At 33.5% G+C, this 16,942-nt stretch overlaps 1 long non-coding RNA gene and 1 pseudogene across 1 annotated transcript in view; one reads left to right on the forward strand and one right to left on the reverse strand.

The window, feature by feature from the left end:
* LOC112476318 overlaps nucleotides 1-16,942 on the reverse strand; it is a 172,229-nt gene that overhangs the window by 14,712 nt on the left and 140,575 nt on the right. The gene's annotated exons all lie outside the window — the stretch shown is intronic.
* Nucleotides 7,431-7,550, forward strand: LOC112476347 (annotated as a pseudogene).

Below are 16,942 nucleotides of genomic sequence, written 5' to 3' on the forward strand. Positions count from 1 at the left end.
TCCTGCTTTCATTAAACAGAGTCTTCTTATTTTGTTTATATTTTCTATACATGCTCTTCTGATATATAGATTTAACTTAGGGCCCATTTAAATTTTCTCCTTAATGAGGTAAGTGCAATAGCGTGCTGGCATGTTCCTTTGGTCTCCTCCAGATCATTATGTTAATTTTATCTATAATTTTAGTTCTGAGTCCTAAAATTTCCCAAGAGCTGAGGGAGAAATCCAGCAGACCATGTTTATTTGCCATTTTGTTAGGAAAAGAAATTACAATATTTAGTTATGTTTTATTTCTTAAGCTATGTGATAAGCACACGTGTTTATAATCAGTCTTTAAGCTTGATGTATATATTATTTTGTATGAATCATTCATTAAATTTTTAAATAAAAGAGTACTAGCACATGAAGATATTTAGTATTAAATTAAGCAGTAGAGTACAAAGAACTAAATGATTCCCTTGATCACTGTTTTATTAATGCTCTGGCAACACTAACTGCTAAGAAATTCTCCTAATAGATAAGATCTTGTCCAGTTTTTTATTTTTATCCAGAGCCAGTGTGCTTTCCATAACATCTACTTGTTTGAATCATCTGATGCCACCATTAGTTCATGAAAAAATGTGTTTATCCCAAGCACCTTTAGCAACTCTGAGCACATTGCTTTTAATTAAGCACATGTTATAAGCAAATCATTGTGGCTATTAATGTGGAAGGTGTAAAAAATAATTTAGCAGAACCCACAATGAGATTATTTTCTAATAATAGGAGACAGGCTTAGAAATTATTATAATAGAAGGTTGAATGTGATAAATGCAAAAAAGGGAGTGTAAATGTGGTAAATGGGAAGTGAGAAAAGACTACTTTATGAAAGGTTCCTCTGAAAAAGGAAAGAATTAGGACTTCAGGCACCAGCCAGAAGTGTTTTTGCGGGAGCCCAAAGGAGAACACTAAATGCTGTGAGCATATCTGAGAGATCTTTGGGAATTCTCAGGTAACTCAGGAGGCATAGAAGAACTGAGGACCACAAGTTATGTAGGTCTGAGTCAACAAGCATCATGCCAAATTCAGGCATTAAGGTTAATGCAACTTCATCCACTACTAGATTGTGTTTTCTTGAGAATAGGGACTTGGCCTTGTTCACTAAAGGGTTCTTAGAATTAATGCCTGACACATGCTATGTGTTCACTATAAAATTGTTGACTAAATGAATTGTAGAACTGAAAATTGTTTCTTCTAATCCAGGACTCTTTACCACTGTTTTGAACTGACTCCCAATTTCCTTTATAAAAGATTTTTAAGATGAGCCTTTGAAGAAGTATAGAATTTGTTCTTACATATACGTATGTGTTCTTCTCTATCATATCCATGCCTTCATAAATGTTATTTTTGCTACATATACACTCTTTTGCATTGTCCTAGTCTAGCTAATTACCACTTATCCTAAAGTTTCACAAACATCTATTTGCATGAATTATTTGTATTGAGGAAAAGAGACCAGTTCTGTGTGGATGACACAGTTTCATAAGGGTGAATTAAAGCAAAGTTGCAAGCAGATAAAAGATAGAAAGTGAAATTTTCAAACATTCTTTTCAATCTGTTTCAGACCACATCCATTAAAATACAGTGTTATCTGGTAAGAACAGATGGGTTTTCAAACAAATATAATCAATCTCCAGTATAATTTGATCAACACTGAATAAGTTTTGAAATTGTATACAAAGGGTTTTCTCTGTAATGTCCCTAAAATAGTACTATTTGGGAATCAGCCCCTGCTCAATAAATATTACCTCCTTACATTTAAATTATAGGATTGCCTGAAAATTTCTAAACCTCTCATATGCTGCATTAGATGTTTTATCAATTAACAAGATGCATTCAGAGTGCATTTTTACTTAGAAGGTTGAAACTGCATATTGTGGTGAGGAATCACATCTAATACCAAAACCTCCATGTAATAGGACATGATTTTTCATAGTGATGAGAGATGCATCACAATCAAACTAATTTTTTAATTAATTTACTGGGCTCATGTATCATTAAATAGTATGTATAGGTTATGAAACAAAATGATTACACTCTTATCCTAAAGAGATAAATCAAACAGAGAAAACTGCAGTTTTCACAAGCTTATATACCTCTGCTGCTGTTACCTATGCAACTTCAGAGCTCCTAGGTGGTCTAGACATGTCGTCCACAAAAAGTATAAGGATTTATGCAAAAGCTATTTGCCACCAACAACAACCTAGACTCTTGCATTTCCACTGTCAAAAAGAGCAAAAAACTATGACGATAACAATGAACACTTGATCTGACAATAATGGGGAAATGTGCCCCCAAATTATTATTTTTTTTTTCATTTTAAAGTATCTTTGACTAAAATGAAATAAAACCTTTCTCATTAAAAAAATTCACACAATAAAACTAAAACTGATTATGGGAATAACAGGATTCCTGACACTTTCAGTTAGAATTGGGTGTCTATCTTATACAAAAGATATCCTATGTGTCCTATGTATACACCCTCTCTATCCTCTGACAATCCATGAGACACCCTTGTTTTGGCAGGCTCCTAACCAAAAAGTCAAAATATAAGTCTTTATAAGAAATCATTTATAAAGAGAGGTGACTCATCTAAAAATATTTTCATTACACTTCCCACTGAGCAAGAAGCTCAAGGAAGGATTCCAGTAACTTAGAAATAATACTTTGGAAAAAGCCAAATGAGAGTTCAAGTAGAACTCAACTAGTCTGTGCAGGCAACTGCTACACAATTTGATTCTTATAGTCTGTCTAAAATATGTATGCCCAAGTTTACTTACAGCAAGGTGTAATGCTTGGGTGAAAGAAAGCTCCCATTTATCTTTGTTTTCCAAATCATGTATTTTCATCCTCTAGGAATTCCAATCTTTGGAGCACTTTTTGTTTTTCTAAGGTCATAGGAGATTCTTAAAAACTTAGATATATCTCAGGAGAAGTCTCCCAATCTATAACCAACTTTATTGACTCAATGCATATTCGGATACTAGTTTTCCACTATCTGTCCACTTTATGGTTCTGTCTGCAATGTTTTTCACGTTCTTAGCTTTTTTTGCTAGGACAACATGATCCCTATGTTGACTGATGGCTTTTGATGGTAGCATCACTCTCCTCCAAAGCCCAGTGCTTGGTGACTCACTCCTTTCCTATTATCCTACAGCCATTCCCTGGAATGAATGTCCATAAACTTCTGAGGTGCTATGCTCCAAAAGACTTGGCCCATGCGCTTATCCCACATGGAACCTGCAGTCCTCTCTCCCCATCCCCTAGGCAGAACCAACACTTAAGTTGTATAGTGTGTGCACTCCACAATAAATAGAAACTGACTTAGGTAATAGGTGGGGGAGCTGGAATCTAGCTCTGTTCCCTTGGCTAAGCATTGTGTCTCTCAGCTCTTGGCTGCATTCTCAGTGAGTGAGCCTTTTTCTAATATACACGGAAACCTTGCATAGGTCAGTCAGTTGTGGGCCCACTCTCAGTTCTAACACCATTCTGAGTTTAGGGCACTCTCCTCTCAATCTCCTCTAGGGTAGATTCCACTCCTGAATAATCCATTTAATTCCCTTAATGGCTCTGAAGCAAAAAGTCATTAAGTCTTTCCTGACTCAACCCTTCCCTCATCCCTATAAGAAGGAACTATACTTTAGAATGGCTGGGGGAGGAGTGAAATACAGGTGAGCAGGAAAGTCCCATCAAATAAATCTAAAGCAAAGCACTGAGGGGAAAAAGTGACACCAGCAATAGCAACGATTAACATATTAATTCTGTGCCAAATGTTATCTAATCTGATCCTCACAACACCTGGGAGATATAATTCTCAGTTTAAAGAGGAGGAAACTGAGGCACAGAGAGATTACCCAATGTGCTTGAAGTCACACACTTAATAAATGGTAGAATCAAGACTTGAGAACAAACTGGTGCTGCCAGATAGAAGTGGAGTTGGGGGACTGGGTGAAAAAGGTGAAGGGATTAAGAAGTACAAATTGATAATTACAAAACAGTCATGGGGATGTAAAATACAGCATAGGGAATACAGTCAATAATATTGTAATAACAATGTATAGTGCCAGGTAGGTGGTAGACTAATTGGGGGGATCACTTTGTAAATTATATAATGTCTAACCACTATGTTATACACCTGAAACTAATATAAAATAATATTGAACATTAACTCTAATTGAAAAATTTTTTAAAAGACTTGAACCCAAGAATTATAGTTCCATATCCTGTGCGATTAACCACTACAACATAACAATTCTATGACTTATTCTGTCACAAAGGTAATTTGGGAACACTGTTGAAAAGATTTGTTCTCTAAGAAATATTAAGTAGATGCAGCCACTTTAGAAGACTATTTGGCATTTCCTTACAAAACTAAATAGTTTTACTACACGATCCAATAATCATTCCTAGATATTTACCCATCTGAAATTTTATGCCCACACAAAAATCTGCTCATGAATGTTTATAGCTTTAACCATAATGGCCAAAAACTAGAAACAACCAAGATATCCTTCAATAGGTGAATGGATAAACAAACTGTGGCACATCCTTACAACTGAATATTATTTAGCAATAAAAAGAAATGAGCTATCAAGTAACAAAAAGATATAAATAAATTTTAAATGTATATTGCTAAGTGAAAAAAGTCTGTCTGGAAAGGCTATATATACTGTGTGATTCCAATTATAATTATATGACATTCTAGAAAAAAATAGCTAGAGAGACAATAAAAAGATCAGTGGTTGTGATTCCAATTATAATTATATGACATTTTGAAAAAAGAAAAACTATAGAAACAACAAAAAGATCAGGGTTCAGGGGAGAGAGCGTGGACTGAAGAGATGAAACATAGGGATATTTTAGGGCAGTGAAACTATTCCGTATGATATTGTAAATGGTGGATACATGACCATTTGCAAAATCCATAGAACTTGACAGCACAGAGTGAACCTTAAACAAATTTTTAAAAAGTCATTCAGGAGGTCAGGGGATTCCAGAAGGAATGACAAGATAATCTAGCTGTATTACAAGTATATGAAACCACCTCATTGAAGAGGACTAGGGGAAAGGATACTGAGCTAAGTAGCTTTGGAAATTAATGGAGTCTATAAGACTAAAGGCAAAGGGAACCCCACAAAATCACTTTACTATAGTCAATAAAGTCGTTTCACCCAAGTATGAGGTTAACAATTCTGAAACTCTTATACATATATACTAGAATTTAATAACTAATTAAATGGATGGCAAATGGTGGGAGCCAGTTTTCTTGCTACTGCAATGGAAATTTTCAGATAAGCCAATAAAGGAGCCTAGAATGATCCACGTGGTAATAGATTGCTGTTGAAGACAAAAGGAAGAACTCATGTTTAGTTTAACATAGATACAGATGGTTACACAGATATTTATAAATTTTTCTTTGCTCTGTCAGCTGAGAGGTCCTGAAGAAATGGCATCTCAGTAGCAATAAGCATACCCTGAATCCAGATCTTGGCTTCCAATACCGTTCTCTATTAAAGGAAATCACAGCTCCTTGGAGAAATCGCTCATTATAGACTGGGGCAGGGACTATACAATATGAGATGGAGCATCTTTTAGTGCCAGAAAGTGAGAACGTGCATACACATGCACATGTATGCACACACATACAACTGATAGAGATATGACAAAAAGGAACCTGAGCTCTCAATGGCCAAAGCTGTAACAATTAGAGTAACAAAATAAAATGGTGTTGGATTAGAACTCAAAGTACAAATGTAACTTAAAGAAGAACATGAGAATATGGCTTTCAAGTTACCATTCCTAGCCAGCATTTACCACATCCTCCTAAGGACTCAGCAAAGAAGACTGGAAAGTCAAAGCTTGTTTGGGAGCTGGTAAACAGACCTGTTAAGCTGAAATTGTGGGTTTGTGTAAGAAGTATTTGGAAAGGGAGTCAAGGCCAAACATCTTGAGCCTTTATCTTGTAGGCAAAGCGAAGGCTGATGAATATGGATTTCAGTGTAAATCATGAAATTAGGGACACTGAAGAGTCAATAGAGTCAAGCAGATCAATTAGAAAGCTATTACAGAAGTCCAGGAATAAGACAATAAGTGCTGATCAAGGACTGTGGTATTAAAACTGGAGAGGGTAAAATGATATTTGAAAGAAATAATTAATAGATTTAATAGTAAAGAGAAATAAAGATGAATCAAGAATAATTTTTTAATCCAAATTATGTGATGGTATCATTAACTTAAAAAAAACAAATTTCAAAAAGAATCCATTTTAAAAATCCAGTTGCAATAGAAATGTCTAACTGGAGATACATATTTATAATTAAATCAGTAGTAAAATGCACATAGTATGCACTTAATAAATGATTGTCAATGAATGAATAAATGAAATCAGAAGATACACTTTGGAGGTAAAGATTATAGAGTTTTCTAAATATAAAGAAAATTTTATGAGTTTTATGTAAGAAATAAGAAAACAGATGAAGTCTCCAAGAAATGTCTTTCTGAAAACAACTTCTAAAATTAGATATCAATGATAAAAACTGAGACAACCTGTTTCCACATAACTTAATTATCGGGTCTGAAAACAAAGGCCACCTATGTCCACACAACATTACTATTTGCTCTAGGAAATTCTCCACCAGGAAGATAAAGCTGTAAACCAAAATATAACTTTACTGTTTACTTCAAGAAAGTCCAGCAAATCAATTTCCAGGCAACTAGTTAGCTCATCTGTGCAAATAGCTTTTGTATCATTACAAAAGAATACTTATCTGGGAAAACAGCTTACCTATGGAACAATAGTTTACTTATTAAGGCTCTTTCAGGAATCTCACCTTACTGTATCCACCATTATGTTGTAAACTTTGCCCAGTTCTAATCATTTCCCCACCTTGAAAGACCTACCTTCTACTGAAAATCGTCCTGCTATCTCCTCCTATTACAGTACGAAGGTTATATCAATGTGATATTCTCCCTTAGGTTATATAAATTTAAGCTTTGCTTAATCATTGGGTTTTCTGGTAGACTTTTGTAATTGATAATTACAAAAATCATAAAGATGCCTATTTCTTGGAATTTCAAAAAGAAATAAAAAAAATAAGTGTATGTTATACAAATCACAAGTCAAAGAGAAAATTCAAACCAAAATTGCAGAATATATATGAATACAGAATATACAGGATACAGAAAACCACTGACCTGAGGAAAATATGTACCTAAAATACATTAAAAAAGAAAAAAAGACTACAAAATAAACCTAAGGAAAGCAAAATAAATGATTAATGAAGATAACACAGCATGAATTAAAGAATTAGAAAACACAAACAGTAGAATGGGTAATGTATTCCAATGCTAGAGGAAAAAAATAAAATAAATGCCCAATAAGAGTCACAAAATTTGTCTATGACCACGCCACCCTGAACATGCCCGATCTCATCTGATCTCAGAAGCTAAACAGGGTTGGGCCTGGTTAGTACTTGGATTGGGAGACCACCTAGGAAGACTGGGAGCTACAGGCATTTAATAAACAAACAAACAAACAAATAAATGAGTCACTAAATTTTACAAAAATTGTACAGGCATTAACATCAACAAATTCAACTAAAAGGAACAGAAGCAGTGAAAAAATGAAAAAAAAAAATGGCTTTGGACTTCCAGATTTTTCTGCAGAAAGTAGGCTAAGAAGGATATCCAAGTTGCAGTCATGGGCCATTTATTATAGAAAAAGGACAATTTAGAGCATTCAACCAATAGCTACAGAGAAAAGCTCACAGAGAATAGGACTGAGCCCTAATCAAGGAAATGAAAAAAATGTGTTCATATAAATTTCACCATTGCTATGGATCAAGATTGCTATATGCATCATACCTCTTACGTTTTCTGAACAGAAGTTTCTATTGCAATCATCTTATACTTATGCTACCACTGTATGTTGAACGTATGAATGGCAGATAATCTTGTCTCTTTAGTTTACAAGGCTTTAGATCAAGAGGAACTTTGGTAAAGAAGTTGTACCCAAAGAATGACACCTGAAGAACCTTATCCATACCTGAACTTGATTTAGGTAATGCAATCCTGGATCTCAAGATTAAACATGATGCTTGAATGAGGGGACACTTTTCTAGAGTCCTGGAAGAGGAGGTGAGTGTATTTTGCATATGAGAAGAGCATAATTAATTGGGAACAATGGCCACTTATAGTGAGATGTGTTCTCTTAATATTGGAAAGCCTTGTGACTGACTCACTAGTAACCAACAGAAGGAAGCTGTGTAACTTCTGAAACTAGGACGTAAAAGGTGATATAATTTGCACAGGATTTTGCCTAGACGTTCACCTTTGGAACCCCGAGTCATGATACATGAAGGCTAACGACCCTGAGGCAGTCATGTTGTGAGGAAGCCCGGGTCACATGGAGAGTATGGTGCTCTGGTCAACAGCCCTAGCTGGGATCCCAGACAACAGTTAGCATCAATTGCCAGACATTTAACCAAGATGCCTCCAGAAGATTTCAGTTACTGGCCAGCAAGTAACCACTACAAAGACTTCCCAACTAAAGTCCCAGACATGGTGAAACAGAGATAAATCACTCTTGCTGTGCTTGTCTGAATTCCTGACACAGAATTCATGAGCTTAATAAAATGATTATTTTAAGCCACTAAATTGGGAGGTAATGTGTTACAAAAACACAGTAACTTCAATGATTAGGAATAAATTTACAAGAAATGTACCAGATCTATACAGAGTTCTCTTGGAAGACACAAAAGTAGATTTATACAAGGAGAGGAAGCATTGTGTGGGGATGGAAAATACCATCTCTGGTTTCAAATCCTGGCTCTGTTACTCACTCTCCATTTGAGTACAAGCAAATTATTAAGCTTTTCCACATCTGTTTCTCATCAATAAAATGGGAATAATAAAAATACCAACCTATAGGGCTATTATAAGAATAAACAATTAGGATAGTGTCTGACATGTAAGCAGTACAAATGTATTGTTTTTGTCCTTATGGTTGTTATTATTATTATATCAAAAAAGGTCAGATCTCCCTAAATTAATCTATAAATTTAACATAATCTGAACTAAAATTCTCACAGGATTTATTTTCATCAGATGAGCAAGAATAGCTATATTGTAAAGCCTCCATAACTAAAACAATAGAACTGCATTTAATGCTACTAAAATTAAATCAGTAATGTCATTTATGTAAACTTTCTAAACAGCCAAAGCAAACAGTTTATATTGTTTGCGGATACATGCATATGTAGTAAAAATGTAAAACTTGATGGCAGTGATTTACACCAACAACATGCTAGTGATGTTGTATCTGGAGAACAGAAAAGAAATGGATGGGGGCAGTGTCTTAACTCTATCTGTAACATTCTGTGGCTTTAAAAATGGAAATCTGTAGCAATCATAGAAAAATGTTGCTATTTGTTTCATCAAGGTTGTGGGCTTATAGATGTCTCTTACATTATTTGGGGGAACTCGAGATATTTCATAATTTAAAATAAACATTTTAAAAAGGAAATTGCTTCTTTGAATGAACAATTTGTAAATTTTTTTTACTTTTAGGACAGCACGACAGATGAGAAGTCCTTAGGGTGCAGTGTACTCAGGTCTTATACCTCATAATACTACTTTAACAAATGTATAAATCCTCATGACAGTTCATTTAATCTTCAAAATTATCCTATGCAGTTTTTTCCAGAAGTTTTAACATTATAAGGTACTAGGTCAAAGTGTTTAGCTCTATTAAAATATTTTAAATTATTTATGATTAACAATCTTATTTCCTCAGAATAAGTACAAAGATTCTATTCTTTAAAACTATATACTGTAAAAATTATGAATTTATTCTCTAGTGCTATAGTAAGGTGTCTAAAACTGAGGATATTTGTCAAATGGAGCTGTTTATCCATCCGTATCACACAATGACTTAAATACTTTAGGAGCACCAGACATAGATGGGAGGGAGTCCTCATCCCAAGTACTTCATGTTGGGCAGGAGGTTTGCAGCCCTGTAACTACCAAAAAATCCAAACTATCATTCTAATAGTACCTAAAATCAGATGGAAAATTGTGAAACACATTCGCTGTTCTAGATATTCTGCAATATTAACCAAAGATACAATTTTTAATCGACACAGAAAATATAACCAAACTACCCTGCTCAAGGAATTGTGGGTCCCGCTGCTCCTAAATATTTTAGTTAAGTTATAGATTTGCTTATTTTCTGTTCTTTTTTCTCCTCTTCTGCTGTCAGCAACTTTGCCTTTAGGTCCACATTCTTTCTCATCCTTCTAGCAAATCTGATTCTAACATCTTCTGAAGAAAAAGATTTTTCCCATATTTCAGGCAATATGGGAAAAAGCTGAGGACCAGAAAGTAGGCTGAGAAAATGTAATTTTAAACTATACCTCATGCTTTTAATTTTACAGAAAGAATATAATTGAGATTAATCCAATGCTTTAGAAACCATAATTTCATCTTTTTTAAGAAAAACATAGTTACATTTATTTCTCTTAATCAAATATATGGGCTTAATCAAATACAGCTCTCATAGAGTTGACAATTTGATTTTTTGCCCTCTACAGAGGTACATAAATGATTAAAATATTTAAATCTTAAATGTATTGACTTCATGTTAATAAAGGTTTTCTCAGTAATTTGATGATGACACTTTGGTAGGGACCATCTGTCATTTAAAGTACCATTGCCAAGACCAAAGAGGAGGTACTCTAAATTTGTGCTATACAATAAATGCCTTCTCAGTTTCATGTCCTCAGTGGATGCTTTTAGCGGGCAACACAGAACCCAGTGCAATGTTGAGCCCCTGTCCAAAGTTCACATGGAAGCAAAAATTTCTAGACAAGCAGATGAAGGGGATCAGAGGTGACACAGCTGGCCAGGCTCTCTGGAGCTGAGTGAATGCTTGCTCCTGCCAGCAGCAGAGCTGCCTGGCCAGTTTGCCTCGCTGGCAGGCAGAAGACCTTGCCTTCCAGCATTGATATAATAATGGGAAGACATAAGTGAGGGAGAGAATAGGGGAGAGGTTGTATTAATACTCAGGGAAAAGAACTCAGAAGGAAAATGGCCAAACAAATGCTTCATGTCTGACAGACTCTCTTTCTCTGCCATAAGCACTTCTTAATCCTCTACTGCAGATTTTGACATCTCTAGCTACAAGGCTAGTGGTCAAAATTCATTTCAACCTAATACTGGAAAGAAAATATAAAACATAAATGAAACTTCTCAATGACTTGAATTTTGATATCGTTTAATTTGCTGATACACATGTAATTATCACGGAAACACGATGTACCACTGCTTAAATTCCCCTCTCTTATTTATGATCTACTCTTTGTTTGATCAATATTCTTCACATTTATTTTTAATTACCTCTACTCTAAGTTCATGGGGTTGAATTCCCATGAGTATAGTTGCATTAAATTACCAGACTACATTAATTTAAAATATCTAGGGAAAAATACCACTCTAAAGTTAAACAACCAAAAAAAGTTAAAAGCCAGCCTAAGTGAATAGTCAGTAGAGATCCATTTTGTGTGAATATCTGTAATTAGAACTGAAGCAAACTTTGAAAAGTTTGTAGTATTAAATTAATCATTTGCATTTGGGAGATAGTGATTATGCTAAAGAAAGTAGTATGATCACAGGGAGAAAGAATAAGAGCTGGAGAAGGGTCTAAGAGCTACGTTTGCATTAGTAACTGGTCCTCGCTAATGTTTGTATATGATTACTGAAGTATTAGACAAAAATAAGTCAAAATTTCTCCAAAAATACGTTATCAACAACTGTATGTATGGCTGTTAATAGTCATAAAAAGGATCTTGTTCAATGAAACTTTGAGTTTCAATAAAATATATTCTTCAGTTCCAAGTAAACAGAAAAAAATTCCAAAATGCATGAGTCAGATAAAATGAGCTTTAAAGGAAACATTTAATAAATATTTCTTTAATGGATTGTTATAATATAAATAAAAGAGGAATTTAAGCAGTAGTACATTTAGTGAAAATCCAGTATCATATTGTTTGATTTATTTATATTTATAACTTTTCTGTCATTTTTAAGGATCTGAGTGGGGATGGAAAATTGCAAATGTTCAGTCTTCCATTTTAACTCAGGACTCATAAACTGCTAATTTTTTAAGAGAAGTTTTAAAAGTCATTTTACTGGCAATTCTTTATATTAATTTATAAAACCCTCATTCTTTGCATACACCAAATACCTATATAATTTAAGTCATCAGCATGAAATATATAGTTGGATACCTAAATAATAGTGTTGAGTAACCTTAAAGGAAAATATTAAAAATTACACCCTCAGTTCTTATTTTAAACTTTTCCCTAGGTAAATATATGCCTGCAATTGTTAAAGAAAAAAAATTTTTTTTTCATCTTTCTTTTCTAACCTATCATGTCCTCTCTACCCTGTAGAGGTCTGTATTTTTATAAAATGGCAGCCAACTTAAATGATATATAATCAGAAATAAACTAAATGATTCCACAAGCAGCACATGGAAATTATAACTACAGACTTGTTGGCCATTACACTTAGGACAGATGGCTTCTTTAGGCCTGATCTCCTTGGGGATAACATAGATATTTAATTTAGAATTCCAGAAACCCATTCTTATACATTTAAAAAGTACACATATAAATGGCCTATAGCTTTAACTGAAGGAGAAGCACATAGGACTTGCACTGTCTCACATGGTTATTCTCCTGATTGTGTGTCTTCTGCCAACAATTATTTATTTATATTAAAAAAAATTAAGATGCAAGATTCATCAGCATAATGCAAGATAAAATGCATTCATTTTTCACTGGGTTAGTTTCATGTTTAATAAGGTGTTTTTAAAGGAATCAACTGTTTCTTGATTTGTTCCTTAACCAGAGAACTAAAATGAAAAGAGTTCTGACCTTTGTTCTCCCCAGAATATCCCTGTAACTAGGGTAAAGCCATCTGTCTTGCTACTTCCTCACCTAGAAAAAGATAAGTTGAGGTCTTTTCCCTGAGCAGGAATTCCGAGAAACCCATTCTACTAGAAAAAGACAAAGGGCCTGAGAAGGGCAAGGGACCAGGCAGCTGTGAGGCCCAGCATACTGAATCCAGAACAATAAGCTAAGAGCTTTTGGCTCAAGCAGAGTTTTAGGATAAGTTAAATTTTATATAAAATAACGACAGACAATAGTTAAAAATACTATTCAAAATAAATTCTGTTCTAACCAATATGTTTTAATATTCTAACATAATTGGTATGCATCAACATTAGTAAAAATAAAAATTATATGATGATATTTGCATTAGTAAAGATGCAATGTGGTACGGTAGAGAAAAAAAATCATAAAATACATTGAGATAATTTTATCAGGAAATGTGTAGAACTTACATGAAGAAAAGAGAAATGTAGAAGATACCATGGATAAATGAAGGCAATATTTTCCTAAAGGGGACTACAAAGTTGTTAATTCTACCGAAAGCAATGCTATTAATGTACTTCTGGTCAAAATGCCAGTGGGATTTATGTATTTTTTTAAGATGACAAAATTATGTTAAAGACCAAATTAAATAAAAAACTATTGAAAATGAAGCGTGTTGAAGAATTAGTAAGTTTACCAAGTGTTAAAACATGGTATAAAGTCATAATAATAATTTAGTGTGATATTGACAGAAGAATGAATAAATCAATAGGATAAAACAATGAGAATTATTCTGCGCATAATAATGTAGCAATACAAATCAGCGGGGAATTGATACCCTATAAGTCATAACGCTTACCACCAGACTATGAGTTCACAAAAGCATGTCAGAAAGAGTTCAATCCTTGCCTACATTTTCTTGGAATGTAACTAGACCCCTAGCATCATTTTGCACGAGTCTTTTATTCTTCATGTAGGAACTGTTTTTACTATACAATTATTATGACCTTCTTTGTCTTAACATCTCTGATCATAATTTTTTGTAAAAGGTTACAGACTCATTTTCAGTAATTATGTGATTAGTGCCATCATTCTATTTGCAAATGCTGTCTGATTTTTTTTTAATCATGAAGAAGGAGGAGTTGGAAGAAGATGATCAAGAGAAGGAGGCGATAAGGAGGAAGGGAAGAATGTAAGGAGGAAATATATAAGAGTAAACATATCCACTGCCTTTTATTTGGTTCGCTGTGGTTCTTAACTTTTATAATGGAAACTCTCAAAGAGAAACTACTTTTAGATTAGTTAATGAGTTTTGTAAAAGACTATAGAAGTACATTTTGTTAGAGACACCTTTTATTTCTTAGTGCATAAAACCTTGGCCTTTGGTGGTACAAACCTCATTTCAGAAGAATAAAAAATGATAATTATCACAACTGTCACAGAGAACATGATTTCTAAGACTAGCAGCAAGATAGAGTTCTAGATTGGCAGCTAAGTGAAACTTGATATAAGAATAAAACTGGGTTATATGTAGTTTTAATAGTTTCTTCTTTTAATCTTAAAACAGAGTAAAGAAACATGTAAACGATGCCTAAAAATCAAGTATTCATATTGAATATAATTTTTATGCTGTTTAAAATTAGTCATTACTGATAGAGCATATTCATTGGATGCTTTGAAAGTGTTGCAATAATTATTATTGACGTTGAGAAAACACCCAGTACATAAATTGTATATGATTTTTTAAAAATAGACTTGGATTCATTTGGTAAATTATTTATAAAATGTTACAACGTGAAAAAAGGACTTAAGTCATTACTTAAGCTCTGTTATAAAATACCAACAAATGCAATACCGGTAGAAATACCATCAGTAGAAAATCCTAAGAATAAAGGATTTTATCATGAATCCTTTTGCAGATTCAAGATGAATAATGTTGAATTGTATGAATTCCTAATAAATCAGATTTGCCCATTAGGTTATATGAATCCACAAAGCTTCCTGGACAGCAGCAAGCAACAGCTTTCTATATTTATCGTACTTCAGTCAGCCGTGTGAGCCAAAAGCCATACTTAAGTTTTTTATTTTTAAGTCCTTTTTCTTCATATTGCTACGTTTCTTTGTTTTCCTATATTCTTTCAATTTAATTATCGGTATCTTGAGTCTATCAAGGCTTTGGGAGAAAAGCCACACCCCTCTATCATTTTGTCCATTCGTAATGACTAAATGGTATCACACCCTGTTACAAGTTTACTGAGACATCTTAATTAGTCCAGAGGTTCAAAACAATTTAAACAATCATATACCTTAATTTGAGTTTTGTCACTAGGTTGAGTTTTAATTAGTTCTTGTGACTCAAAAAGCTTCTCAGCTTTTTGTTTTACTAGTTGGAGTTCAGAAACAGTTGCCACTTAAATTCTAAGACCTTAAATTAATGTACTCTTATTTCCATTCATTTCTACTTTCAAGTTAAAAATTATTTTCTGATTTCTCTGTTTCATATAACTCCTGCTCAAATGCAGCCACCATCACCAACACACTACAAAAACACTATTTTTTAACCTTTTGCCCTAGAGAGCTACATGTTTATTAGGTACCTTATCTTGTTTTTGAACATAAACAATTTACCAAATGTTTTGCTACAACATAAGATAGACTGCCATCTTTCCAGCATCCAGAACGAGTTTCTTCATTGCCTTCCACCAGAAAGCTAAGCCAATGTCACATATTTCAGACTTATGATATCTCTCTTAGGTAAAACTTTTTGCACGTTAGAATATGCTAGAACACACCGCAGTAACACACAAAATCTCGTGCCTTATTACATAAGTCTATTTTATATCCAAGGTGGGTCAGCAATGGTTCTGTTCACCTCAGCCTGTCAAGGAACCAGAATAATAGAGATTTAATTTTGATATATACTTTTAAGATTTCTGCAGCAGGGAGAAAGTAACATGGCAAACCATGTACACGTTCTTAAGATTTTCACAAGGAAGTGATATGCATCACTAACCTACAGCAAGTTATGTGGTGATGTCTAATATCAAAAGGGACAGGTAAATGTTATCTTACCACACATGCAGAAAGAAGAGAGCTAGAACTATTTGGTGATCGACAATAATATTTCCACAGGCATTTGGGAAGGACAGCATTAAATAAGTATTTGTTTCTTTTGATTATTCTTTTGATTGTAATTCTTCTAATGCAATACCTACAGATGATATGACTATAAAAGAGGTGAAATGACAAAAATACTGAATTCCTCAAAAAAGGCACGTATATCCAGCATAAGATAGTCAAATTATTAACTTGAATTGTCAGATCAAGTCATAAATTCAGAACGATAAACAGAAAATGTCAAGGTTTTTTGAATTATTAGTATGCTCCTACGTCCTTGTCTAAAACGTAATGATAGCCAATGATACGAAAGAATAAAATACATCAAATTATTTGCTGAACAAAGATGAGGTAGATTGTTTCTATATAATTCTTTCAAATACTTATAATTTAGAAAACCTTCAGATAATATATTACTATTTACACAGCATTCAATCACTAACTTAATTACAAATATATAGGCATATTCTTTAGTGTTTTCATAAATAAAATACTGTACAGGGTAGTAATTGCTTATATATATATATCTTTTATCCCTTTCTGTGAAGATTATAATTCACACACAAAGCAATGTATGCAACTAACTAATCTCAAATTTTTGAGGGCTGCTAATTGTGTCATTTTTCAATAGATGTTAATGACAACAAATTATTTACTTATTTGAATTACTGGACTTCAAATCAATGAAGCATACCATGGCTATATGCGGTAAACAAATACTTAAAATTCTTTTAAAAATCTTACAAATCTTGCTTGAAAAAACATCTTGAAGTTCAAAAAAATTACAATTAAAGAACCAGATCTCTATATCTTAAATTAAAAGGCCTTTTCATAACAAGAAAAATGTTTAAGCA

Source organism: Pteropus alecto, unplaced genomic scaffold, assembly GCF_000325575.1.
Source record: "Pteropus alecto unplaced genomic scaffold, ASM32557v1 scaffold161, whole genome shotgun sequence".
Classification (NCBI taxonomy): domain Eukaryota; kingdom Metazoa; phylum Chordata; class Mammalia; order Chiroptera; family Pteropodidae; genus Pteropus; species Pteropus alecto.